General features: G+C 36.9%; 1 protein-coding gene across 3 annotated transcripts in view; it reads left to right on the top strand.

Annotated features, from left to right (window-relative positions):
• The window catches only part of MARCHF1 (membrane associated ring-CH-type finger 1), a 1,143,673-nt gene that overhangs the window by 290,725 nt on the left and 840,380 nt on the right, over window positions 1–12,568 (top strand). Inside the window, exon 2 of one of the 3 annotated variants that reach the window (XM_070464067.1) lies at window positions 5,426–5,577. The exons of the other annotated variants lie outside the window; for them this stretch is intronic. The gene's annotated coding sequence lies outside the window, so the exon portion shown is untranslated. The remainder of the gene's footprint in view (window positions 1–5,425; window positions 5,578–12,568) is intronic. 3 annotated transcript variants of the gene reach the window in all.

Below are 12,568 nucleotides of genomic sequence, written 5' to 3'. Positions count from 1 at the left end.
TTTTAGGATTTGAAATAACTCAACTGGAATTCCATCATCTCCACTAGCTTTGTTCATAGTGATGCTTCCTAAGGCCCACTTGACTTTGCATTCCAGGATGTCTGGTTCTAAGTGAGTGATCACACCATCGTGGTTATCTGGGTCATGAAGATCTTTTCTGCACAGTTCTTCTGTGTATTCTTGCCACCTCTTCTTAGTATCTTCTGCTTCTGTTAGGTCCATTCCATTTCTATACCTTATTGTGCCCATCTTTGCATGAAATGTTCCCTTGGTATCTCTAATATTCTTGAAGAGATCTCTAGTCTTTCCCATCCTATTGTTTTCCTCTATCTCCTTGCATTGTTCACTGAGGAAGGCTTTTCTTACCTCTCTCTGCTATTTTTTGGAACTTTGCCTTCAAATGGGTATACCCCTTTTGCCTTTAGCTTCTCTTCTTTTCTCTGCTCTTTGTAAGGCCTCTTCAGGCAACCATTTTGCCTTTCTGCATTTCTTTTTCTTGGGGATGGTCTTGATCACTGCCTCATGTACAATGTCATGAGCCTCTACATGTCAGCCTCTGTACTTTTCTATGTGAGTTAAGCAAACAAGAAAGGAAAACAGCAAAGATAGATGGTGTCTCACTCCAGCGATGCTTTGCTCACGGAGGTCCACAATCAGCTGGGTAACACAGAACCAAGTGATGTACTGAAATAAAGACAGGAGAGAGGAGAGATTGAGAGGGTGGGGAACTCCAGCTTAGGTGAGGGTCTTAAAGAATGAAAGAAGACATGGGATTTGGGATCATCAGGAAAAAGAGAATTCCATTAACAGCACATCCTCTCCACCCTCACCTGAGTGTTGATCCATAATTCAGGACTTTTCAGCTCCTTACACACTTTGTGTTTTCATTCTACAAAGAGATCTTTAATACACAACCCTTATTCATCAGATACAATCTGCTTAATGGAATGAAAATAAAGGCTAGGGATGTCAGAGCTCCACTGCCATTAGAAAGTACCATTGACCTAGGGGGTCAAACAGCAGAAATTCATTTTCTCACAGTGGGGGTTGGGGGTCCAAGGTCACAGTCCCTGAACGATGAATGATGATGGCATTCTGGTGAGGGCTCTCCTGCTGTCTTGCAGATTGTCCATTCCACCATGTCTTTACATGGAGAGAGGTGGGGGACAGTGGGAGCACAGCAAGAGAGAGATGGAGACAGGATTCTCTTCTTATAAGAATGCTAATCCTATCAGATGAAGTCTCCATCCTAGATCACACTTAATCTTAACCACCTCACAAAGGCCCTGTGTCCACTTACAGTCACATTGGGGGTTGGGCCCTCAGCAGTTGACTTTTGAAGCATTACAATAGATATATGAAAGAGGGAGGGATTAATTAGGAGGTTGGGGTTAACATATACACACCATTCTATGTAAAATAACCAACAAGGAAACTACTGCAAAGCACTAGGAATTATAGTCAATAGTTTGTCATAACTTATAAGGGGAAAGAATCTGAAGAAGTATACATATGTGTGTGTGTGTGTGTGTATCTGTGTGTGCATGTATGTGTGTGTGTGTGTATATATATATCTATCTGAATCACTGTGCTGTACTCATGAAACTAACATGGCATATTCATAGTAAATCAGCTATACCTCACCTCAATTTAAAACATGTGGGTATAGAGCAGTAATTACCTCTGGCTCAAAGTCTGTATCAATAATTTGCCAGAACCACAGCTCCAAGACTCTACCTTATTTATTCACTGAATCCCTGAGTATTCTGATATGTGTTCTTTTAATTTCAAAGTTTTATATCCCTTTCACCTGGTTGTTTCCTGTTTATTTCTGCATTTTACTGACATTGGTGAATCTAATTCTGACTACAATCAGGCTTCTTTCTCTTACATTGGCATGATTCTTGTTCAAGATTTTCTTCTAAGAGTTGAGTGGGTCAGGGAGAAGGGAGGAAATCAGGGAAGGCCTTATCTCATTGCTATTTTCTCATTAGACTAAAAGAAATGATTTCTATTCTCAGAATAATGCTCTTCAGCATTACATGTGTTATTTCATTTTATCTGTACAAAACCACGATATATTAGAGTTACCTACATATGAGACTAATGCCTTCTTCTGGATCACAGAGCTAGAAACTGGTGGAGCCATGATTCAAACCCACGTTCATAGTCATCAAGACCTTGAGCACCCTGTCAACCTGCAGCAGTTTCTCTACTTCACCACCAAGTTGGAGAGTTACTGAACCGTTAATTTTTTACAAGACCACAGTGATACACACTTGAAACCACAAATTATTTGTGTATATTATTTAGTATACAACTCATTTCAGTCACTCAGTTGATGTAAACATTGGGTACTTCTTTTCTGTGTACATATCCTTTTTATATCATATCTGAATATGGATGAAATTTATTAAGCATTCCTACTTACTGACTGGATCTAATGTCTATTTATTAATAAAGTGAAAAAGTGAAAGTGAAGTCCCTCAGTCGTGTCTGACTCTGCGATCCCATGGACTCTAGCCGACAAGGCTCCTCAGTTCATGGAATTTTCCAGGCAAGAGTACTGGAGTGGGTTGCTATTTCCTTCTCCAGGGGATCTTCCTGACCCAGGGATTGAACCCAGGTCTCCCGCATTGCAGGCAGACGCTTTACCATCTGAGCCACCAGGGAAACCCCATTTATTAATAATCTAGGTATATTTTATATTACTGTGCATATACTTTTTCTATTATCTTTCTATTATATGTAGTATCTGAGTTATGTCACTTTTATCATTCCTGATATTGGTAATTTGTATCTTCTATTTTTTCTTATTAATCCATGTAGAGGTTTTAAAATTAATATTTTATTAATATTATTAGTAATTTCAAAGTATGAACTTTTATTTTATGGATTTTTTCATTTATTTTTGTATCCCACTGTTTTTTTCCTTTATTATTTATTGTTTCCTTTATTCTGCTTACTTTGGATTTAATTTAAAGTTGTTTTCCTTATTTCTTGGGGAAGAAGTCTGGTCTTTGATTTGAGATCTTTTTTTCCCATTTTAAATATAGGTATTTAGTGCTATAAATTTCCTCTAACCACTATTCTTTAGCAGCATTCTCCCAAATTTTGATACATTTTTGTTTCATTATTTTTTGGTTCAATATACATTCTAATTTCTTTTGATGTATTTATTATTTAGAATGTATTACTTTATTTAGTTTTCAAATGCTTATGAATTTTCCAGATATCCTTGGAATATTTTTTATTTAATTTAATGAGATCATACTTTGTATTGTGACAAATCTTTTACTGGAGAATTATTTTGTCAGTCAAATATGGTATATCTTGGTAAATGTTCCATAATATCTTGAAAAAAATGTGTATTTTTTTTTTTTATTTGCTGAAATGTGCTAAGTGTCAACAGGGTCAAGTTGGTTCATAGCACTGTTTAAGTGTTCTATGTACTCACTGATTTTCTATTTGCTTGTTTCATCATTTATTGAAAGAAGATAAAAATCTTCCACTGTCTTGACTTGTCTGTTTCTCCTTCCAGTTAAGTTTTGCAGTATGTATTTTGAAACTTTATTTTTTTTCTATATTTTATTTTCTCTCCTTCTTGACTTCTTTTGATTGATTTACTTTTCCATTCATAGTGTTTCCCTCTACTAATTTGAAAGCAATCCATAATAGTACTATTCTTTCAGCATTTACTCTACATTTTAATATATATACTTTAAAGTTAAATATCAACCAGGATCTCAACCTTCCTTCCAAACATTGCAGGTAGTTTTAATCACTTTGTCTCCATAACTTTATATTTTTTTCTTTTCAAATATTATCACATAGCCATCAGTTTGTTTGCTTTTCATTTCTTTCTATATCTAGGATATGCTGTGTGGGGTAATTTTATTTTTCTTGAAAACTATTCTTTCTATTTTGGTTAAATTGGCTGATGGCAAAAATCTTTCAGTATTTTTCTAAAATTTCTTTAATTTATCCTCATTCATGAATGACATTTTCATTGAGTATAGAATTCTAAGTAGATGTTATTTTATTGCAGTACACAGAAAACAGTATTCCACTGTTTTCTGACTACCAGTGTTGTCCTGAAGAAGTTAGCTGCTTAACTCAGAGTCCTTTATGTGTGTGTTCTGCTCTTTCTTTGTAATTTTGCTTAATGTTGTTTTCTTTTTATTTTTCCTGCTTTGAATTTTCTGTGTTCTTGTATCTGATAGTTAGTTCTTTCATTTAGGTTGGAAAATGCTCAGCCATTGTCTTTACATTTTCCTGAAACCTCAGTTACATTTATTCTGGATATCTTTTTTGGCCTCTTTTCATCAGCTCATCTTTAAGAGTAATGAACTGCAGTAATGACCTCCTTTACCGTCTGGTTCCCAGTGATGTTCAGAACATGTCAGGCATGGGCAGCATGAGAGAGGGAAGACAGTGAATCTGGCCCCTCACTGCCATCGCTGCTTCAGTGAGGCTGAGGGGCGCTTACTTCAGAGGCGCTTACTGAGGCCCATGCTCCTGTCAGGCAGCCCGTCCACTCTGCTCTCCTCTGTGGGTCCTATCGACATTCCCGTTCCTCCTTGGCCCTGGAGTGGTAGCGCTCCCCGCAGTTACTAGTCTGGCAGTGCTTAAATATATCATGTAGTTCCCTTAAATTATGGCCCCGGATTTATAAATGGCCGTTCTTAATCTCTCCCTAAGCTACTCAGTTGGATGGCATTCTTTCCAAATCAGACTCTGACTCATTAGATGTGCATGACGCTCAGTCCTCAGGCCTGTTAACCTGCCTGCCCTAACTGATGTGTTTGTGTCTATCTGTCTACGTTCTGAGTCATTCCTTCTGCTCAAACTTTATTTTTTTTATTTGTTCAATGATTTTTTGGACCAAATGATTATATTTTAATTCTGAAAGTTCTATTTGGCTGCTTGTCAAATATGTTTGGTAATTTATCAGAGTCTGTGGTTTTCATTTATATTTTATCTTCCTGGTTTACATTTTTGAACATATAAAGCAGATTTTTTTTTTTTTTAATTCTCCTTGACAGCTCCCGTACCTGAAATCTTCATGAGTCTGGCAGTTGTTTTCATTACCTCTTTTATGCTTTGTTTATTTTAGTATTCTGCACTTTTTAAAAGAGTGTGAGTTCATATTTCTTGGAATTTAATTTGTGGACATTTTCTGAGTCCTGGGTTGGAGAGGCTTTCTTCTGAAAGATTGTTTTTCCTCTGCCAGGTCCCTCAGTGAACTATATATCAAGGATCACTATAAATTAAAATTAAATATTGGAACTTGGATCCTATGTAGAATGGCTCATAATTTCTTTTAATTATTAGCAAAAAGGCAGGAGTATATAATTTATTATGCCTATAGCCATTTGGTGTCCTTGATCTTCAGAGCAATTTTTTTTTTTTTTTTTTTTTTTAGATCCTCTTCCTGAGAGAGACTCCAGATTTTTTCTCTTAAGTTTTAAGTAAAACCAGGCCATGAAAACATCAACTCAAGTTTATGAGGTCAAGCAGTTACCCTCAAGATGAAAGCCATCATGCTTTCAAGATGAATGCTTCACCTTCACTGAGGTTTGACATGAGCAATATTACTATCATCATTGTTTTATTATAATTATTATTTTAAATCTTATAGCAAGATATTAAAATACACTTCCCTAGATTTTAGCCAGCATTGATACTTGTTTTCAGATGAATGGTAGTTTAGCATAACATGTAAGTAAGTGAAGTTGCTCAGTCATGTCCAACTCTGCGACCCCATGGACTGTAGCCTACCAGGCTCCTCCATCCGTGGGATTCTCCAGGCAAGAATACTGGAGTGGGTTGCCATTTCCTTCTCCAGGAGATCTTCCCAACCCAGGGATCGAACCTGGGTCTCCCGCACTGCAGGCAGATGCTTTACCATCTGAGCCACCAGGGAAGCTCAGCATAACATGCATTTTGCTAGCAAAAATGATGGAAATAGCAGCAGTCATTTCAGTCTTATCCTTTTGTCATTCTGTGTCAGGTTTGTCTTTTTTAAAAAGCATAGAGTTGATTTTACTCTTATTGAAACTGAGAGTTTGTGTCTTTTAATTGTGTAGTTTGTCTTCTGTTATCTTGTTACATGCTCTCTGATCTTTACAGTTTTTTTACATGGGTTATTCTTTCAAATTTCATGGAGCAGGTAAGCCTTAAGCTGAATTGTGATGAACGTGTACCTGTCAGTTGGGGTTTTGTAATGAGAGAAGAAGGAAACAGCACTGGCCCACAGTGGTTGAATTCACATTTTCATTTTAGGTCATGCTATTTCCCTTAGCATATAAAAAATTAAACCCTATCCAAAGTTCTTTTGTGTGTGTGCTGCTTACCTTCCTAAGCAATGGATTTTTCTGATAATGGATATTTTATAGTTGTATAAGTATAAAACATTTTATAATTTTAATATTCACTTTATAAATCTAAAATCAGGTTATGAAAATGAAATCATAATATACATCTTTAATAAAATAATGGATTTTAAAGGTAAGAAAGTCTTTAGAAGTGATCTGTACTCTAGATGGCTAATAAAATTCATATTTTACTCTACTTAACAATAATAGACATAATGGTAGTGGCTCTCTTGAATATAATATTAAGAAGGATGTTAGGGTTAGGTCCTGGATCAGTAGGAAGGGTGTCTTGAAGGAGAAGTTATATTTTTCAGAAGCATTTTACAGGCAAAATCACTGACTATCACATATTTAGCTACAGTGATTAGGCTAGGTGTGCTCAGAGTACAGATGGAGAATAAAGTCCAGAGCAGAGAGAAGATGCGCTGGGTTCAGGAAGTTCTCAGTGGTAGACAGAGTTTAGCTCCAGCTCTGAAGCCAAGTTTAGTTCTCTCTCCACTACACTGTATTTCCTCTTAATTTACATTTCCATATCTTAAAATCTCCCCAAGAAATGCATCATAAACATTTTATTTATAGCTCTTTCACACCAATTTTACAAACTTTTCTGCACACCTTTACAAATACCACCTGGGCTAAAGCAAAGTTTATACCGAGAATATTTCATAATGATTTGCAACCTAAGAAAGTGCCCTTCATTGACTGAGGTAAGGGAAGTCTTTATCAACTATTTTATGATTCATTTACAACATATTTTAAAAAGCTATCTTTTAAAAAAAGAAAAGAAACAAAGTCTTAATGAATTTATTTGTTTTCATTTCTTTCTTATTTGTACCTTTATCTATATTGTCTATTTTGAAAAATAAGAAATTTTTACTTTATTCAAAAAATGTGTATATATATATATATATATATATATATATATATATATATATAATTTTCTTAAATAGCTTTAATGTAGGGGAAGCCAGCTGTGACTGCTTCTGCATTTTTTTAAACATAGATACAAAAAAATATTTGTACCGTTGATTCCCAAAAGTTTCAATTTAACATTTTTTTTTAAGTTTCAAATATATGTGTGGTATTTAATCCTTATTTCAGGCCTATGAAGTTAATCACTTTATTATCTCCATTTTGTCTAAGAGGAAACTGAGATTGGAGAAATTAAATAATTTGGCCATGGTCACCCAAGAGGTAGGGAAATGGAGTGTAAGTCTGTCTGAATTCAGAGCATGAGTCCTTAACCATGGTGGTTTACTGAAATCTGAAATATATGAAGACTTGGAAAAAGGAGCATAAATATTTCTAGAAATATACAACTAAGATTTATGACTACTGTGCCTAAAGTTTATGAAGGGTGTCTGTAATCATTACATTAATTGGCAGGTTAACTGATAAATTTTTTCAGACTTCAAACTTATAAACATATAGGTTTATGAAACTGGATGGTATCAAAACAATTCTCTTACAAATAAGAGCCACATGAAAAGGAAACATTATTGAAGTAATATATGACAAAGAGTTGTTGCTGTTCACTTGCTAGCTCAGTTCAGTCACTCAGTCGTGTCCAAACATTTGTGACCCTATGGACTGCAGCATACCAGGCCTCCCAGTCCATCACTAACTTCTGGAGCTTGCTCAAACTTAACTCCACAGAGCCAGTGATGCCCTCCAACCATCTCATCCTCTGTCCTCCCTTTCTCCACCTGCCTTCACTCTTTGCTAGAACCGGGGTCTTTTCCAATGAGTTAGTACTTCACATCAGGTGGCCAAAGTATTGGAGTTTCAGCTTCAGCATCAGTCTTTCCAATGAACATTAAGGACTGATTTCCTTTAGGATTCACTGGTTTGATCTTGCAGTCCAAGGGACTCTCAAGAGTCTTCTCTAACACGAGAGTTCAAAAGCAACAATTTTTTGACGCTCTGCTTTCTTCACAGTCCAACTCTCACATCCATACATGACCACTGGAAAAACCATAGCCTTGACTAGATGGACCTTTGTTGGCAAAGTAATATCTCTGCTTTTTAATATGCTATCTAGGTTGGTCATAACTTTCCTTCCAAGGAGTAAGCGTCTTTTAATTTCATGGCTGCAATCACCATCTGCAGTGATTTTGGAGCCCAAAAAAATAGTCTGACACTGTTTCCACTGTTTCCCCATCTATTTCCCATGAAGTGATGGGACCAGATGCCATGATTTTTTTTTTTCTTTCTCTGAATGTTGAGCTTTAAGCCAACTTTTTCACTCTCCTCTTTCACTTTTATCAAGAGATTTTTTAGTTCCTCTTCACCTTCTGCCGTAAAGGTGGTGTCATCTGCATATCTGAGGTTAATGATATTTCTCCCGGCAATCTTGATTCCAGCTTGTGCTTCTTCCAGCCCAGTTCTGTATATAAGTTAAATAAGCAATGTGACAACATGTAGCCTTGATTTACTCCTTTTCCTATTTAGAACCAGTCTGTTGTTCCATGTCCAGTTCTAACTGTTGCTTCCTGACCTGCATATAGGTTTCTCAAGAGGAAGGTCAGGTGGTCTGGTATTCCCATCTCTTTCAGAATTTTCCACAGTTTATTGTGATCCACATAGTCAAAGGCTTTGGCATAGTCAATAAAGCAGAAATAGATCTTTTTCTGGAACTCACTTGCTTTTTTGATGACACAGCAGATGTTGGCAATTTGATCTATGGTTCCTCTGCCTTTTCTTTCTTTTTTTTTTTTTTCCTTTGCCTTTTCTAAAACTAGGTTGAACATCTGGAAGTTCATGGTTCATGTATTGCTGAAGTCTGGCTTGGAGAATTTTGAGCATTACTTTACTAGTGTGTGAGATGAATGCAATTGTGCAGTAGTTTGAAGCATTCTTTGGCATTGCCTTTCTTTGGGATTTGAATGAAAACTGACATTTTCCAGTCCTGTGGCCACTGCTGAGTTTTCCAAATTTGCTGGCATATTTAGTGCAGCACTTTCACAGCATCACCTTCCAGGTTTTGAAATAGCTTAACTGGAATTTCATCACCTCCACTTGCTTTGTTCATAGTGATGCTTCCTAAGGCCCACTTGACTTCACATTCCAGGATGTCTGGCTCTAGGTGAGTGATCACACCATCATGGTTATCTAGATTATGAAGATCTTTTTTTGTACAGTTCTTCTGTGTATTCTTGCCACCTCTTCTTAATATCTTCTGCTTCTGTTAGGTCCATACCATTTCTGTCCTTTATTGAACCCATCTTTGCATGAAATATTCCCTTGGTATCTCTAATTTTCTTGAAGAGATCTCTAGTCTTTCCCATTCTGTTGTTTTCCTCTATTTCTTTGCATTGATTGCTGAGGAAGGCTTTCTTATCTCTCCTTGCTCTTCTTTGGAACTCTGCATTCAAATGGGAATATCTTTCCTTTTTTCCTTTGCTTTTTGCTTCTCTTCTTTTCACAGCTATTTGTAAGGCCTCCTCAGACAACCATTTTGCCTTTTTGCATTTCTTTTCCATGGGGATGGTCTTGATCCCTGTCTCCTGTACAATGTCATGAACCTCTGTCCATAGTTCATCAGGCACTCTGTCTATCAGATCTAGTCCCTTAAATCTATTTCTCACTTCCACTGTATAGTCATAAGGGATTTGATTTAGGTCATACCTGAATGGTCTAGTGGTTTTCCCTATTTTCTTCAATTTAAGTCTGAATTTGGCAATAAGGAGCTCATGATCTGAGCCACAGTCAGCTCCTGGTCTTGTTTTTGCTGACTGTATAGAACTTCTCCATCTTTGGCTGCAAAGAATATAATCAATCTGATTTCGGTGTTGACCATCTGGTGATGTCCATGTGTAGAGTCTTCTCTTTGCTATGACCAGTGTTTGCTATGACCAGTGTCTTCTCTTGGTAAAACTCGATTAGCGTTTGCCTTGCTTCATTCTGTACTCCAAGGCCAAATTTGCCTGTTACTCCAGGTGTTTCTTGACTTCCTACTTTTGCATCCAGTCCCCTATAATGAAAAAGACATCTTTTTGGGGTGTTAGTTCTAAAAGGTCTTGTAGGTCTTCATAGAACCATTCAACCAACATTACTTGTTGGGGCATAGGCTTGGATTACCGTGATATTGAATGGCTTGCCTTGGAAACGAATAGAGATCATTCTGTCATTTTTGAGATTGCATCCAAGTACTGCATTTCAGACTCTTTTGTTGACCATGATGGCTACTCCATTTCTTCTAAGGGATTCCTGCCCACAGCATCATCTGCATATCTGAGATTGTTGATAGTTCTCCTGGCAATCTTGATTTCAGTCTATGAGTCATCCAGCCCAGCATTTCACATGCTTTTATCTGCATATAAGTTAAAGAAGTAGGGAGATGATATATAGCCTTGACATACTCCTTTCCTGATTTTGAGCCATTCTGCTGTTCCTTGTACATCTGGAAGTTCTCAGTTCACACACTTTTGAAAACTAGCTGGAAAGATTTTTAGCATTAACTCTCCAGGTAATTTTTAGCATTACCTTGCACTCATGTTAAATTAGTGCAATTGTACAGTAGCTTGAACATTGTTTGGCATTGCCTTTCTTTGGGATTGAAATGAAAACTGACCTTTTCCAGTCCTGTGTCCACTGTAGGGTTTTCCTAATTTGCTGGTATGTTGAGCGCAGCACTTTTATAGCATCATCTCTTTGGATTTGAAATAGTTCAGCTGAAATTCCATCACCTCCACTAACTTTGTTCAGAGTAATGCTTCCTAAGCCCACTTGACTTCACACTCAAGGATGTATGTCTCTAGGTGAGTGACCAAGCTGTCATGGTTACCCATTTCCTTAAGACATTTCTGTATAGTTCTTTCATGTATTCTTGCCACTTTTTATTAATCCCTTCTGCTTTGGTAGGTCTTTGTCATTTCTGTTCTTTATTTTGCCCATATTTACAGGAAGTATTCTTCTGGTAACTCCAATTTCCTTGAAGAGATCTCTAGTTTTTCCCATTCTATAGTTTCCCTCTATTTCTTTGCATCATTCATGTAAGAAAACTGGGCTAAAGCAGAAATGATGCTCAGTTGTGGATGTGTCTGGTGCTGAAATTAAAGTCTGATGCTGTAAAGACTATTATTGCACAGGAACCTGGGATGTTAAGTTCGTGAATCAAGGTGAATTAGATGTAGTCAAACAGGAGATGGCAACAGTGACATCAACATTTTAGAAATCAGGGAACTAAAATAGACAGGAATGGACAAATTTTACTCAGATTACCATTATATCTACTACTGTGGGCAAGAATCTCTTAGAAGAAATGGAATAGCCCTCATAGTCAACAAAAGGGTACAAAATGCAGTCTTTTGTGCAATCTCAGAAATGACAAAATGATCTCTGTCTGTTTCCAAGCAAACCATTCAACATCACAGTAATCCAAATCATGCCCCAACCACTCATGCTAAAGAAGTTGAGGTTAAAAAGTTCTGCGAAGACCTACAAGACCTTCTAGAGCTAACAGCAAAAAAAGAGATGTCTTTTTCATCATAGATGATTGGAATGCAAAAGTAGGAAGTCAAGAGATACCTGGAGTAACCGGCAAGTTTGGCCTTGGAGTACAAAATGGCAAAGGCTAACAGAGTTTGGCCAAGAGAATGCACTGATCATAGCAAATACCCTCTTACAACAACACAAGGGATGACTCGACAAATGGACCTCACCAAATGGTTAATTCTGAAATCAGATTGATAATATCCTTTGCAGCTAGAGATGGAGAAGCTCTATACTGTCAGCAAAAACAAGACTTGGAACTGACTGTCCTTGTGCTCAGATCATGAGCTCCTTATTGCAAAGTCAGGTTTAAATTGAAGAATGTAAGGAAAACCACTGGGCCATTCAGATCTCTTATGCCTTACAGTGGAGGTGATGAGTAGATTCAAGGGATTAGATCTGGTAGACAGAGTTCCTGAAAAACATGGCCAGATGTTTGTAACATTGTGCAGGAGGTTGTGACCAAAACCATTCCCAAGAAAAATAAATGCAAGAAGTAAAATTCATTGTCTGAGGAGGCCTTACAAATAGTTAAGAAAAGAAGAAAAGCAAAAGGTAAAGGAGTTAGGAAAAGGTGTACCCAAATGAATGCATAATTCTAGAGAAGAGAAAAGAGAGATAAGAAAGTCTTCTTAAGTGGACAATGCAAAGAATTAGAGGAAAACAATAGAATGGAAAAGACAAAGAGTAGAAGTAGA

Source organism: Odocoileus virginianus, unplaced genomic scaffold, assembly GCF_023699985.2.
Source record: "Odocoileus virginianus isolate 20LAN1187 ecotype Illinois unplaced genomic scaffold, Ovbor_1.2 Unplaced_Contig_13, whole genome shotgun sequence".
NCBI classification, from domain to species: Eukaryota; Metazoa; Chordata; class Mammalia; order Artiodactyla; family Cervidae; genus Odocoileus; species Odocoileus virginianus.
Note: the sequence above shows the minus strand (reverse complement) of the source record. Positions and strands in the feature narration are given on the sequence as shown.